The sequence below is a fragment of the Globicephala melas genome, chromosome 10 (genome assembly GCF_963455315.2).
Source record: "Globicephala melas chromosome 10, mGloMel1.2, whole genome shotgun sequence".
In the NCBI taxonomy this organism is placed as follows: Eukaryota; Metazoa; Chordata; class Mammalia; order Artiodactyla; family Delphinidae; genus Globicephala; species Globicephala melas.
Genome location: NC_083323.1, coordinates 102,419,670 through 102,436,502, shown reverse-complemented (window position 1 = coordinate 102,436,502; position 16,833 = coordinate 102,419,670).

Below are 16,833 nucleotides of genomic sequence, written 5' to 3'. Positions count from 1 at the left end.
TCCCTAAACCTTTGTCGTACCCTAACCTGTACCCTAAACCGTCCCCATTCCCTAACCGTAAACCTAACCCGAAGCATTACCCTAACACTTACCCTAATCCTAAACGGTACACTAACACTGACCTGTACCCTAACACTTTCGCTCACCCTAAACCATTGTCGCATCCTAAACCATACCTGTTCCCTAACCCTAACCTTAACCCTAACCCTAAACCCACTTATAGCACTATAGCTCAGGAAAATTAAAATAGCAAGAAACAACCACCGCAAAGTTTAGGGCTGCTCTGTTTACAAGAGCCTCGACTACGGTACAAATTAAATATCCTTGAAAGAGAGAAATGGATAAAGAAGTTTTCGTACTTACGTACAATGGAATATCACTCAACAATGAAATCAATGTCGTCAGGCCCGTACAAGCATAATGAATGGATTTAGGTACGATGATTCAAAGGAAATAAGTCACACAGAAAAAGAAACTTATCATAAGATATCACTTATAGAGGGAATGTAAACTTGGCTACACATGAACTGAATTACAAAACAGAACAGAGTCTCACATTTAGAAAACAAACTTATGCTTTCTTAAGGGGAATGGTGAGTTGGGGTGCTGCGTAAAACCAGAGATTGAAATTAGCACAGATACTATTCCATAAGCCAAATATATAATAGACAAGATATACTCCTTGCTCAACAAATTAGACTCAACACCGCCTATTCACCGCAGAGGAATGTATCTGACAATAAGAATATTAAAACATATGTATCTATATGTCTCCGTAAGAGAATCAAGTGTGTGTAGAGCAGTATACACAGCCGTGAAAATCAACTAAACCCCATTATTAAAATAAATTTCAAAAACAAAGACAGTGAAGGAGAGAAAGTTCTTAAATAATTCGTTCAGGGCTTGTGATGAAACTTGGATTTACCACATCTACACCCACAGCTGGGTGAGACATAAGGCAGGACATTTGGGGCTGAGAGGATTGGTGAGGTTCGGTGAGCAAATGGAGACCCTTTGAAGTAATACTGTATGCTACCCATTCCATGGGTCCCAACTCTCCTGGTTTAAGGGATTCTTCCTACAGCTAAAACATGCGTGGGAAACCCAGAGGATTGTACACCATGTGATCGGGCAACGTTTCTAAAACCCATCTCATTTTTTGTCCCCTGGTACACGGGTTCGCCATTCCAGACGCTTTACTAAAAATCTCCCCACGTGGAGAGTCAGTGCCTTAAAACTCCTGTTTGGCACAGTTAGCAATTTCTGCGGAGGTTGAACGGGAATAGGGAGAACCAATGAGAGACTAGCTGTAGGTGTTTGGACGGTCACATTTCACTCTAATTTCCCACCAGGAAGAGGAATTAACAAAAGGCTCAGCGTGCCGTGATGAAACAAGATTAGGGCCTGAAGCAATCCTGCAGTTCTGCGGCCAGCCCACAAGAAAGCGAGTTGAAGAAAGGACCTCAGGGGCACTGTAATTCATAAACCTGCAGAGTTATAAATGACAGCTATCGTCCAAAAATATATTGAGGTAAGGCTGCGAAGAGGACTTGAAAGCATGGCACAATTGCAGGAAATATATTTCAGGAGGTAGATGGAAACTGCATTTAAAGCATATGAAAAGCGGCAGAACTTTGACAATGATGCACTTGGCCAAAAAGGGCGTATGCGTTTTTTTCCTGAATACATGCAGGAAAAAACGCATACGCTCTTTTTGTCCAAATAAGCAAGCCTGCAACGGAGATCTGCACTACAATGAAGTCTCACTTCCCACCGGTCAAAAGGGCCATCTGAAAAAAGTGTAAAAACCAGAAAGGCAGGACAGGCCATGGAGAACAGGGAGCCTTGTTATGCTGATGGGCGGGATGTAAATGGCCAACAGCCACTCTGGAGAAGTGTATGGTGTTTCCTGAAACCTCTAAAAAACAAAGCTACAGAGCCTAGGTTGCTTCCACTTATGGCCTATAGCTTAGGAAAATTAAAATCAACAAGACACAGCCACCCCAAAGTTTAGGGCTGCTGTGTTTACAAGAACCTCGACTACGGTACAATTTAAATATCCCAGAAAGAGGAAAATGGATAAAGAAGTTGTGGTACTTATGTACAATGGAATATCACTCAGCAATGAAATCAATATCATCAGGCCCGTAGGAGCATAATGAGTGGATTTAGGTACGATGATTCTAAGGAAATAAGTCACACAGATAAAGAAACTTATCATAAGATATCGCTTATAGAGGGAATGTAAACTTGGCTACACATGAACTGAATTACAAAACAGAACAGAGTCTCACATTTAGAAAACAAACATGTTTGCTTAAGGGGAAAGGTGAGTTGGGGTGCTGCATAAATCCAGAGATTGAAATTAGCAGAGATACCGTTCCATAAGCCAGTAATAGACAAGATATACTCCTTGTTCAACGAAGTGGACTCAACACCCCCTATTCACCGCAGAGGAATATATCTGACTAGTAAGAATCTTAAAACCTATGTATTTATATGTCTCCGTAAGAGAATCAAGTGTGCATCGAGCGGCATAAACACAGCAGTGCAAATCAGCTAAACCCCATTATAAAAATAAATTTCAAAATCAAAACACAAAGACAGTGAAAGAGAGAGAAATTCTTAAATAACTCGTTCAGGGCTTGTGATGAAACCTGGATTTACCACATCTACACCCACAGCTGAGTGAGGCATAAGGCTGGACACTTGGGGCTGTGAGGATTGGTGAGGTTCGGTGAGCAAATGCAGACCCTGTGAAGTAGTACTGCGTGCTACCCATTCCATGGGTCCCAACCCTCCAGGTTTAAGGGATTCTTCCTACAGCTAAAACATGCGTGGGAAACCCAGAGGATGGTCCACAGTGTGATCGGGCAAGGTTTCTAAAACGCATCTCATTATTCGTCCTCTGGTACTCGGGTTCGCCATTCCAGACGCTTTACTAACAATCTCCCCACTTGGAGAGTCAGTGCTTGTAACCTCCTGTTTGGCACATCGTTTGGCAGCGATGTACTTGGCCAAAAAGGGCATATGCGTTTTTTCCTGAGTATATTCAGGATAAAACGCATACACACTTTTTGGCCAACCAAGCAAGCGGGAAATTCAAATCTGCACTACAAAGAAGTCTCATCCTAACACGTACCCTAACCCTATCCCGCTACCGTACCCTAACCTGTACCTGAGACCGTACCCGTTCCCTAACCCTAACCCTTACCCTAAGCTGTACACGAACACTAACCCGTACGCTAACATGTACCCTAACAGTAACACATAGCCATACACTAAACTTTATCCTAACCCTACCCCGTATCCTAACCCTTTCCCTAAACCGTACCATAACCAGTACCCTAATCCTAACCCATCCCCTAACACTAACCCATAACCTAACCCGTACCCTAATCCTAACCCATACACTAACACGTACCCTAACCCTAACCCGTTGTCATACCCTAACCTGTAACCTAATCCGTACCCATTCCCTAACCCTAACCCTTACACTATCCCGTACCATAATCCTAACCTGTACACTAACACTAAACCGTACCCTAACACTTACCCTACTCCTAACCCGTGGTCATACCCTAAACTGTACCCCAAACCATACCCGTCCCCTAACCCTAACCCTAAACCTTACCCTAAACCATACCCTAATCCTAACCCGTACACTAACACTAAACTGTACCCTAACACGTACCCTAACCCTAACCCTTTGTTGTTCCCTATCCTGTACCCTAAACTGTACCCCTTCCTTAACACTAAACCTAACCCTAACCCGTACCTAACACTAACCCATACACTAAACCTAACCATAACCCTGAACGTAAACCGTACCTGAATCCTAACCCATACCCTAACACTAACCCATACCTTAACCCGTACCCTAACACTAAACCATAGCCATACCCTAAACTGTACCTTAACACTAACCCGTACCATAACCATAACACTAAACCATACTCTAAGCCGTACAATAATCCTAACCCGTACCCTAACCCTAAACCTTACCCTAAACCCTAATCCTTACCCCTAGCTTAATTTTGTTTTTTTGTATTTAAAAAAATATTTTCTTGGGTTAAAACAAACTAGCAGAACAACAAAATAGGGGGCTTCGCTGGTGGTGCGGTGGTTAGAATCTGCCTGCTAATGCAGGGGACACAGGTTCGAGCCCTGGTCTGGGAGGATCCCACATGCCGTGGAGCAACTAGGCCCATAAGCCACAACCAGTGAGCCCTCGCATCTGGAGCCTGTGCTCTGCAACAAGAGAGGCCGCGATAGTGAGAGGCCCGCGCACCGAGATCAAGAGTGGCCCCCCACTTGCCACAACTAGAGAAAGCCCTCACACGGAAACTCAGACCCAACCCAACAAAAATAAATAAATAAATAATAAACTCCTACCCCCCCCAAAAAAAAAGAACAACAAAATAAAACAGAAAGTAACCTGAGTGTCCCTCCAAAAGCTGAGTCTGAAATAGCTGGAACTTCTGTTCTGTGGACTGTTATGTGGCCTATAAAAGTGTGAGAGCTGCATCTGTTTGTCTACAGTGAGAAGCAGGATATTCCAGATGTATAGAACACCTGGATAAAATGAGAACTCTACACATTATGCTGGTCGCTTCAGTAAATGGGAAAGGATGGCAAGTGGTAAAATATTATCTTTTCCTTTCATTTTTTAAATTTCACTTGTTACAAAGAACTTCAATTATAATTGTACTTTAAAAAAGTAACAATGGAAATTTAAAAGAAAAAATATATATTGTGTGTTCAGTTACGTTTCATAGAATTATGAAATGCTCCACCCTCTGGCCATTACCTGAAAAAGCAGCTTTAAAACCTATGCTAATTGTCACTTCATATGAACAAGTCCTGCAGGGCTGTAAAGGAAACCTGCCTTCATCATGTCTTGCGGGAGGTAAAGGCCAAAGTATTTCAAAATGTGGCACATATTTCAAGAAAACCATTTGAAGAACTAAGCTGTAATAACCGTTTGAAAAATAAAAGGACATGCCTGAAAGCTCAATTTCAAAGGATTATGAGACACATGCAAATCCAACCACACAGAGGTATCAGCTCACACCATTCAGAATAACCATCAGGAAAGAAACTACAAACGATCAATGCTGAAGAGGTTGTGGAGAAATGCATACCCTTCATTTGAAGTGGGACGTAACCTGGTAAGAGTCACTAATGGGAACAGGGTGGAGGTGCCTTTAAAAGGTAAACATTGAGCTACTATATGATCCAGCAGGCCCACTCCTGGGCCTATAACATAAGAAGACAGAATTGGAAAGACACAGGCAGGCAAATCTGCACTGCAGCAGTATTACAATAGCCAAGACATGGAAGCAACCAAAAGTCCATCAACAGGTGAGTGGACAAAGAGGAACTGTTACATGTAGAGATGGAATATTAGCTCGGGAAAAAAAATGAAACAATGCCATTTGCAGCACCATAGATGAGTCTAGAGGTAACCATGCAACTTGTAGTAAGTGAGAAAGCGAAAGACACCTAACGTATATCACTTATAGGTGTTACCTGAAAATTGATAACAATGAAGATATTTCCACAGAGAAAGGCAATCACAGATTCATTGAACAAACTTATGGTTCCCCAAATCGAAAGGTGTGAGGATTGGATACATTACGATATTGGGGTTAACATAGATATAGAAACACATGTGAAATATATAATCACTAAAGACCTACGGAATACCAAGAGAAGACCACTCAACATTGTGTCATAACCTACCTGGGAAAAGGTTCCGAAGAAGAATAGATATATGTATGTGTGTGAAAGAACCACATCTTGCACACCTAGAACAACAACAAAAAAAAACATTGTAATCAAATTTGCTGCGATAAAAAATAAAAATTAAATTAAAAATATGAACAAGAAATAATGAGACATAAACTGAAAGGAATTTTTCCTGGCACATCCCATTCTAATTTTCAACCTAGAACAGGACTTCCATTAAGGCTCTGTTGCCCTGGTAACCAGATTTGGTAAAGGAGAAATGCTGCCGCCTTGTGGCTGTTTCACACAACAGCAGCTTTAAACCAAGAGGTAATGGTCACTTAATATTCAAAATATGTGCAGCACTGTAAAGGACACCGGGCCTCAAAAAATGTCCTGGGGTCGTAATCGACCAGAAAATTCAAAAGACGTCAACATTTCAAGAAGACAATGTCAAGAGGCATATTTTACGCACATTTTGTCTTTTCTTTTTTTCTCTTTAAAATAAAAGGAAATTGAAAAATGCGCAACATCAGCAATGAATAAAGCCATGCAAATCCAATTACAGAAATGTTCACCTCACAGCCGTCAGAATGTTCTTCAGCAAAAAGTCTACAAAAAATAAATGCTGAAGGGGTTTCAGAGAACTGTGTACCCTCCAGATGCTGGGGGGATGTAAACTGGTAACAGCCAGTAGTGAGAACATAATGGAGGTGCGTTTAAGGGTAAAAATTGAGCTACCATGTGATCTGGTAGGTCCTTTGATGTGTCTATCACCTGAGCAGAGCAGAATGGAAAAGACACAGGCTGGCAATCCTGTACTGCAGGAATATTTAACATAGCCAAGACTTGGAAGAAACCAAAATGTCCATCAACAGAAAAATGCACAAAGAGGAAGTGGTCCATGTAAACAATGGAATATTAGCCATGGAAAACAATGAAACAGTGCCGTTTGCACCACCATATAAGGACCTAGAGATAATCACTCAAATTAAAGAAAGAAAGTGAAAGACAGATATCCTATGACATCACTTCTAGGTGTTACCTAAAAGTTGATACTCATGAACTTATTTCCAAGAGAAGGAAAAGCATGGATTAAGAAAAAAAAATTATGTTTAACCAAATGGAAAAGTGTAAGGAATGTGTGAATTAGGATATGAGGGTTAACAGACATGTACTAATACACATGAAATATATAATCACAAAATACCTATGGAATACCAAGAGAGGTCTAGGCAACACTCTGTAATAACCTACACGGTAAAGAATGCAAAGATAAATGACAGATACATTGATATAATGAACCAGATTCTGTACACCTAGGAGAAACAAAATATTTTTATCAAGTTTGCTCTGATAATTAATAAAAATTAAATTTATAAAACAAACAAGAAGTAAGGAGATATAAGCTCTTGGGGATGTGCTCTGGCACATTCCACTCTAATTTGCAGCCTACTAACACGATTTCCAGGAAGGCTCTGCTGCCCAAAAACCCAGAGTTGGAAATGTAGAAATTCTGCTGCCTTGTGGCCGTTTTCCGCAAGAGCGGCGTTAAGCCCACAGCTAATGTTCTCTTAACATTCACAAGGACTCAGGGCTGCAAAGGACACCTGCCCTAAACAACTGTGCTGAGGTAGGGAATGGACAATAAAATTCAAAACTGACAAATTTTTCAAGACGATAGTATGAAGAGGTAAGTTTGACTCACTCTCTTGTTTAAAAAAAGGAAAATGGGTGAAAGCTCAACCTCAGGAATTATTAGACTCATGCAAATCTAATGTACAAAAAGGTTTCAACTCACACCAGTCGACTGACCATCAGCAAAAGGTCTACAAACAATAAATTCTGAAGGGGTTTTAGAGAACTGTGTACCCTCTAGCTGCTGGTGAGATGTAACGTGGTAAGAGCCAATAATGAGAACAGAAAGGAGCTACGATTAAAAGTAAAAGTTGAGATACCATTCGATGCAGCAGTCACACCACTGGGCCTCTCACCTGAGAAGACCAGAATCGAGAAGACGCGGGCTGCAAAAGCTGCACTGCAGCCTTATTCACAATAGCCAAGACAGTGAAGCCACCAAAATGTCCATCAACAGATGTATGGATGAAGAAGAAGTGGTCCACGTTCACAATAGAATATTAGCCATGGAAAACAATGAAACACTGCTATTTGAGGCGCCATAGATGAGCTTGGAGATAATCACAGAATACAAGGTAAGTCAGAAAGCAAAAGACCTATATCCTATGATATCACTTATAGGTGTTATCTAATAACTAACACAAATGAACATATTTCCACAGAGAAAGACACTCATAGACTTAGAAATTAAGTATGCTTATCTAAAAGGAAAGGTGGGCAGAATGGATAAATTAAGATTAACGTTACCATACGTATACAAACACATATAATAAACATATATCAAAAAGACGGACCATATAGCAAGGGAGGTCTACGGAACACTGTAATATTTTACATGGGAAGAGGATCTGAACATGAATAGACATATATATTGTACAAATGAACCAGATTGTGTACATCTGGACAAACAATATCTAATCATTACCCCGATTAAATAAATTTTAAAAACCAAGATGTAATGAGACATAAACTTATGGGCGTTCCTCCTGGCACATTCCATTCTAACTTAAAACCTAGGACCACGACTTCCAGAAAGGCTCTGCTGCCCTAGTACCCAGATTTGGGAAAGGACAAATGCTGCCTCCTTGTGGCCGTTTCCCACAACAGCAGCTTTAAACCCAGTGCTAATGGTCACTAAATATTCACCAAACTTGCAGTTCTGTAATGACATCTGCCCTCCAAAAAAATCCTAGGATCGAATATCCACCAAAAATTCAAAAGAGGGCAACCTTCCAAGAAGACAGCTTCAAGAGATATATTGTACTCACACTTGATTTTTAACAGAAAGGAAGAAGGCGTGGAAAATGATGAATTTTAGGAATGTTTAAAGTCATGCAAACCCAAATTACAAAAACCTATCAGGTCACAGCAGTCAGATTGGCCATTAGCAAAAACGGTGCAAACTATAAATGCTGAAGGGATTGTGGAGAAGTTCGTACCCTCGGTTCTAAGGGAGACATGGTAAGAGCCACTAATGAAAACACAATGGAGGTGTTTTGAAAAGGTAAACATTGAGCTACTAGTCAATCAGTCACACCCACTGCTGGGCCTATCACCTGAGAAAATGAGAATCAAAAAGTCACAGGCTGGCAATCTTGCACTCCAGCAATATTTAATATAGCCAACACTTGGAAGCAACGAAAATGTCCCTCAACAGAGCAATGCACCAAGAAGTGGTACATATACACAATGGAATATTACTCCGATAAAAATATAAATTAAATTAAAAAAACAAACAGAAGTTAAGGAGACATCAGCCTTTGGGGGTTTATCCGGGCACATTCCACTCTAATTTATAACCGAGGAAGACCACTGGCCGGAAGCTCTGTTTCCCTAGTACCAACATGGGGAACAAAGAAAGGCTGCCGCAATCTGGCCATTACCTGCAAAAGCAGCTTTAAAGCCTGTGCTAATGGTCACTTCATGTGAACAAGTACTGCAGGGCTGTAAATGAAACCTGCCCTCAAAATGTTTTGAGGGAGGTAATGGCCAATAAATTTCAAAATGTAACACATACTTTAGAAAACACTTTGAAGAACTAAGCTGTAATCACAGTTTGAAAAATAAAAAAAAAAAAACATGCCTTAAAGCTCAATTTCAAAGGATTGTGAGTCATATGCAAATTCAACCACAAAGAGGTATCAGCTCACACCAGTCAGAATATCCATCAGCAAGAAAACTACAGGGGCTTCCCTGGTGGCGCAGTGGTTGAGAGTCCGCCTGCCAATGCAGGGGACGCGGGTTCATGCCCCGGTCCAGGAGGATCCCACATGCCGTGGAGCAACTGAGCCCGTGAGCCATGGCTGCTGAGCCTGCGCGTCCGGAGCCTGTGCTCCACAACAGGAGAGGCCACAACAGTGAGAGGCCCGCATACCACAAAAATTAAAAAATAAATAAATAAAAATTTTTAAAAAAAAGAAAACTACAAACAATAAATGCTGAAGCCATAAAAAGAAACGAAATTGAGCTATTTGTAATGAGGTGGATAGACCTAGAGTCTGTCATACAGAGTGAAGTAAGTCAGAAAGAGAGAGACAAATACCGTATGCTAACACATATACATGGAATTTAAGAAAAAAAAATGTCATGAAGAACCTAGGGGTAAAACAGGAATAAAGACACAGACCTACTAGAGAATGGGCTTGAGGATATGGGGAGGGGGAAGGGTAAGTTGTGACAAAGGGAGAGAGAGGCATGGACATATATACACTACCAAACATAAGGTAGATAGCTAGTGGGAAGCAGCAGCATAGCACAGGGAGATCAGCTCGGTGCTTTGTGACCGCCTGGAGGGGTGGGATAGGGAGGGTGGGAGGGAGGGAGACGCAAGAGGGAAGTGATATGGGAACATATGTATATGTATAACTGATTCATTTTGTTGTAAAGCACAAGATAGCACACAATTGTAAAGCAATTATACTCCAATAAAGATGTTAAAATAAATAAATAAATGCTGAAGGTGTTGTGCAGAAATGCATACCCTCAACTTTAAGTGGGATGTAACCTGGAAAGAGCCACTAATGAGCACAGAATCGTGGTGCATTTAAAAAGTAAACCCTGAGATACAATATGTTACAGGAGGCCCACTCCTGGGCCTATAACATAAGAAGACAGAATTGTAAAGACACAGGCAGGCAAATGTGCAGTGCAGCAGTATTACAATAGCCAAGACATGGAGGCAACCAAAAAGTCCATCAAGAGGTGAGTGGACAAAGAAGAACTGGTACATGTACTGATGGAATACTAGCTAGGGAAAAAAATGAAACAATGCCATTTGCAGCACCGTAGATGATTCTAGAGGTAATCAGGCAAATTGTACTAAGTCAGACAGCAAAAGACACATATCCTATAGTATCACTTATAGGTGTTAGCTAAAAATTGATACCAATGAAGATATTTCCACAGAGAAAGGCAATCACAGATTCATTAAACAAACTTATGGTTCATCAAATGGAAAGGTGTGAGGACTGGATACATTAGGATATTGGAGTTAACACAGATATAGAAACACATGTGAAATATATAATCACCAAAGACCTACGGAATACCAAGAGAAGACTACTCAACATTGTGTCACAAGCTACATGAGAAAACGATCTGAAGAAGTATAGATACATGTATATGTGTAAAAGAACCACATCTTACACACCTAGAACAAACAAAACATTTTAATCAAATTTGCTCTGATAAAAAATAAAAATTAAAAAAAGAACAAGAAAAAAAAGAGAAAAAAGGGAAAAAAAGAACAAGAAGTAATGAGACATACACTTAAGGGGCTTTTTGCTGGCACATTGCATTCTAGTTTACAACCAGAACACGACTTCCCTTAAAGCTCTGTCATCACTAATAAAGCAGCTTTATAAGCAATGTTGAAGGTAGCTTAAAAGAATTCTCACTAATTATTGACAGTAACAAGAAAACAAACAAAAGTAAAAACCTCACGGCAAAAAGTATACATAGAGTAAGGGTAGTAGATCAAACACTTATTAAACTTCTGTAAAGAATAAAAGACAACAGTAGTATTTTTTTTAAAAGAGAGGGCCCAAATAAATCAGAAATGAAAGAGATGATGTTACAAGAGCCACCACAGAAATACAAAGTATCCTAAGATACACACAAGGTAACTCAGGGCTCAGACTGGACAGAGCCCACTCTCCATTCCCCTGTACATGACTTACAGGAGGCTTAGGAACTGAGGAGGGGGTCCCTGAGGAGAGGCACAAGATAGAAGATGTTAGGCATTAACATGACTGCATTCATCTTAAACGTGCCTGAACTACATTCACACGAGATGATTTTGTCCTGTATGTACATCAGAACCTCTAGTCGGAACTGCAGATCTTTGGCTTCACCACCTCTATGACAGCATTAGCTTCACCTGCTGTGGACCGTGTCCTATAGGATTTCTAGAACCACAAAGCATCGAAGCTTCACAGGACCCAGAGTCTGTGCGACTCCACTCCGAGTCTCAGAGTCTCAACTGCACTCAGAGACTCAGAGTCTCAACAGAGACTCCACTCTTGGAGGACACACACAAAGTAGTGTGCACATCAGGACCCAGGGGAAGGAGCAGTCACCCCGTAGGTGAATGATCATACCTAGCTGCTAGTTTTAGAGGGTCTCCTGCAGAGGCGGGGTGTGGCTGCGGCTCACCATGGGGACAACGACATTGGCAGCAGAAGTTCTGGGAAATACTCCTTGGCGTGAACTCTCCCAGAGTCCACCATTAGCCCCACCAAGAGCAAGCTAGGCTCCAGGGCTGGGTCGCCTCAATCCAAACAACCAACAGGGAGGGAGCCCAGCCCCATGCATCAGCAGACAAGCGGATTAAACTTTTTATTAAACTTTTATTTAATCCACAGACAAGCAGATTAAAGCTCTGCCCACCAGAGCAACACCCAGCTCTACCCACCACCAGTCCCTCCCATAAGGAAGCTTGCACAAGCCTCTCAGATAGACTCAATCACTGGAGAGCAGACAGCAGAAGCAAGAAGAACTACAATTCTGCAGCCTGTGGAAGGAAAACCACATTCACAGAAAGATAGAGAAAATGAAAAGGCAGAGGACTTTATACCAGATCAAGGAACAAGATAAATCCTCAGAAAAACAACGAAATGAGGTGGGGATAGGTAACCTTCCAGTAAAAGAATTCGGAATAATGATAGTGAAGATGATCCAAGACCTTAGAAAAATAATGGAGGCAAAGATCGAGAAGATGCAAGAAATGTTTAACAAACACCTAGAAGAATTAAAGAACAAACAAACAGAGATGAACAGTACAATAACTGAAATGAAAAATACACTAGAAGGAATCAGTAGCAGAATAACTGTGGCAGAAGAACGGATAAGTGACCTGGAAGACAGAAAGGTGGAAATCACTGCCATGGAACAGAATAAAGAAAAAGAATGAAAATAAATGAAGACACCCTAAGAGACTTCTGGGACAATATTAAATGCAACAACATTCACATTATAGGGGTCCCAGATGGAGAACAGAGAGAGAAAGGACTCGAGAAAATATTTGAAGAGATTATAGTTGAAAACTTGTCTAGCATGGGAAAAGAAATAGCCACCGAAGTCCACGAAGCGCAGAGAGTCCCAGGCAGGATAAACCAAAGGAGAAAAATGCCGAGACACACAGTAATCAAATTGAAAAAATTAAAGACAAAGAAGAATTATTGAAAGCAACAAGGGAAAAATGACAAATAGCATACAATGGAACTCCCATAAGGTTAACAGCTGATTTCTCAGCAGAAAATCTACAAGCCAGAAGGGAGTGGCATGATAAATTTAACGTGATGAAAGGGAAGAACCTACCACCAAGAGTACTCCACCCAGCAAGTATCTCATTCAGATTTGATGGAGAAATCAAAAGCTTTACACACAAGCAAAAGCTAAGAGAATTCAGCACCACGAAACCAGCTCTACAACAAATGCTAAAGGAACTTCTCTAAGTGGGAAACACAAGAGAAGAAAAGGACCCACCAAGACAAACCCATAACAATTAAGAAAATAATAATAGGAACATACATATCGATAATTACCTTAAACGTGAATGGATTAAATGCTCCAACCAAATGACACAGGCTCACTGAATGGATACAAAAACAAGACCCATATATATGCTGTCTACAAGAGACCCATTTCAGACCTAGGGACACATACAGACTGAAAGTGAGGGGATGGAAAAATATATTCCATGCAAATGAAAATCAAAAGAAAGCTGGAGTAGCAATACTCATATCAGATAAAATAGATTTTAAAATAAAGAATGTTACAAGAGACAAGGAAGGACACTACATAATGATCAAGGGATCAATCCAAGAAGATATAACAATTATAAATATATATGTACCCAACATAGGAACACCTCAATATATAAGGCAACTGCTAACAGCTATAAAAGAGGAAATCAACAGTAACACAATAATAGCAAGGGATTTTAACACGTCACTTACACCAATGGAGATCATCCAGACAGAAAATTAATAAGGAAACACAAGCTTTAAATGACACAATAGACCAGATAGATTTAATGGATATTTATAGGACATTCCATCCGAAAACAGCAGATTACACGTTCTTCTCAATGGCACATGGAACATTCTCCGGGATAAATCACATCTTGGGTCACAAATAAAGCCTCAGTAAATTTAAGAAAACTGAAATCTTATCAAGCAGCTGTTCCGACCACAATGCTATGAGATTAGAAATCAATTACAGGGAAAATAACGTAAAAAACACAAACACATGGAGGCTAAACAATACGTTTCTAAATAACCAAGAGATCACTAAAGGAATAAAAGAGGAAATCAAAAACTACCTAGAGACAAATGACACGATGATCCAAAACCTATGGGATGCAGCAAAAACAGTTCTAAGAGGGAAGTTTATAGCAATAAAAGCCTACCTCAAGAAACCAGAAAAATCTCAAATAAACAATCTAACCTTACACCTAAAGGAACTAGAGAATGAAGAACAAAACCCAAAGTTAATAGAAGGAAAGAAATCATAAAGATCAGAGCAGAAATAAATGAAATAAAAACAATAGCAAAGATCAATAAAACTAAAAGCTGGTTCTTTGAGAGATAAACAAAAATGATAAACCTTTAGCCAGACTCAAGTAAAAGAGGGAGAGGACTCAAATCAATAAAATTAGAAATGAAAAAGGAGAAGTTGTAACAGACACCACAGAAATACAAAGCATCCTAAGAGACCTCTACAAGCAACTCTATGCCAATAAAATAGACAACCTGGAAGAAATGGACAAATTCTTAGAAAGGTATAACCTTCCAAGACTGAACCAGGAAGAAAGAAAATATGAACAGACCAATCACAAGTAATGAAATTGAAACTGTGATTAAAAATCTTCCAACAAACAAAAGTCCAGAACTAGATGGCATCAGAGGTGAATTCTATCAAACATTTAGACAAGAGCTAACACCCAGTCTTCTCAAACTCTTCAGAAATTTTCAGGGAACACTCCCAAACTCATTATATGAGGCCACCATCAACCTGATACCAAAACCAGACAAAGATACTACAGAAAAAGAAAATTAGAGACCAATATCACTGATTAATATAGATGTAAAAATCCTCAACAAAATACTAGGAAACAGAATTGAACAACACATTAAAAGGATCATGCACCATGATCAGGTGGGGTTTATCCCAGGGATGCAAGGATTCTTCAATATACACAAATCAATCAATGTGATACACCATATTAACAAATTGTAGAATAAAAATATGATCATCCCGATAGATGCAGGAAAAGCTTTTGACAAAATTCAACACCCATTTATGATTAAAAGTCTCCAAAGAGTGGGCATAGAGGGAATCTACCTCAACATAATAAAGGCAGTATATGACAAACCCACAGCAAACATCATTCTCAATAGTGAAAAACTAAAAGCATTTCCTCTAAGATCAGGAACAAGACAAGGATGTCCACTCTCACCACTATTACTCAACATAGTTTTGGAAGTCCTAGACACAGCAATCAGAGAAGAAAAAGAAATAAAAGGAATACAAATTGGAAAAGAAGAAGTAAAATTGTCACTGTTTGCAAATGACACAATACTACACATACTGAATCCTAAAGATGCCACCAGAAAACTACTAGAGCTAATCAATGAATTTGGTAAAGTTGCAGGATACAAAACTAATGCACAGAAATCTCTTGCATTCCTATACTCTAAGAATGAAAGATCAGAAAGAAAAATTAAGGAAACAATCCCATTCACCACTGCAACAAAAAGAATAAAATACGTAGGAATGAATCTACCTAAGGAGGTAAAAGACCTGTACTTAGAAAACTATAAGACACTGCTGAAAGAAATCAAAGATGATATAAACAGATGGAGGTATAAACCATGTTCTTGGGTTAGAAGAATCAATAATGTGAAAGTGACTATAGTACCCAAAGCAAACTACAGATTCAACGCAATCCCTATCAAATTACCAGTGGCTTTTTCTACAGAACTAGAACAAAAAAATCTTAAAATTTGTATGGAGACACAAAAGACCCCGAATAGCCAAAGCAGTCTTGAGGAAAATTAAAAGAGCTGGAGGAATCAGACTTCCTGACTTCAGACTATACTACAAAGCTACAGTAATCAAGACTATATGGTACTGGCACAAAAACAGAAATATAGATCAACTGAACAAGATAGAAAGCCCAGAGATAAACCTACGTACCTATGGCTAACTCATCTATGACAAAGGAGGCAAAGATATACAATGGAGAAAAGACAGTCTCTTCAGTAAGTGGTGCTGGGAAAACTGGAAAACTACACGTAAAAGAATGAAATTAGAACACCCCATAACACCATACACAAAAATAAACTCAAAATGGATTAGAGATCTAAATGTTAGACCAGACACTATAAAACTCTTAGAGGAAAACATAGGAAGAATACTCTAACATAAATCACAGCAAGATCTTTTTTGATCCACCTCCTAGAGTAATGCCATAAAAAAGAAAACTAAACAAATGGGACCTAATGAAACGTAAAAGCTTTTGCAAAGCAAAGGAAACTACAAACAAGACGAAAAGACAACCCTCAGAATGGGAGAAAATATTTGCAAACGAATCAATGGACAAAGGATTAATCTCCAATATATATAAACAGCTCATGCAGCTCAATATTAAAAAAACAAACAACCCAATACAAAAATGGGCAGAAGACCTAAATAGACATTTCTTCCAATAAGACATAGAGATGGCCAAGAAGCACATGAAAAGCTGCTCAACATCACTAATTATTAGAGAAATGCAAATCAAGACTACAATGAGGTATCACCTCACACCAGTTAGAATGGGCATCATCAGAGAATCTACAAACAACAAATGCTGGAGAGCGTGTGGAGAAAAGGAACCCTCTTCCACTATTGGTGGGAATGTAAATTGATACAGTCACTATGTAGAACAGTATGGAGGTTCCTTAAAAAACTAAAAATAAA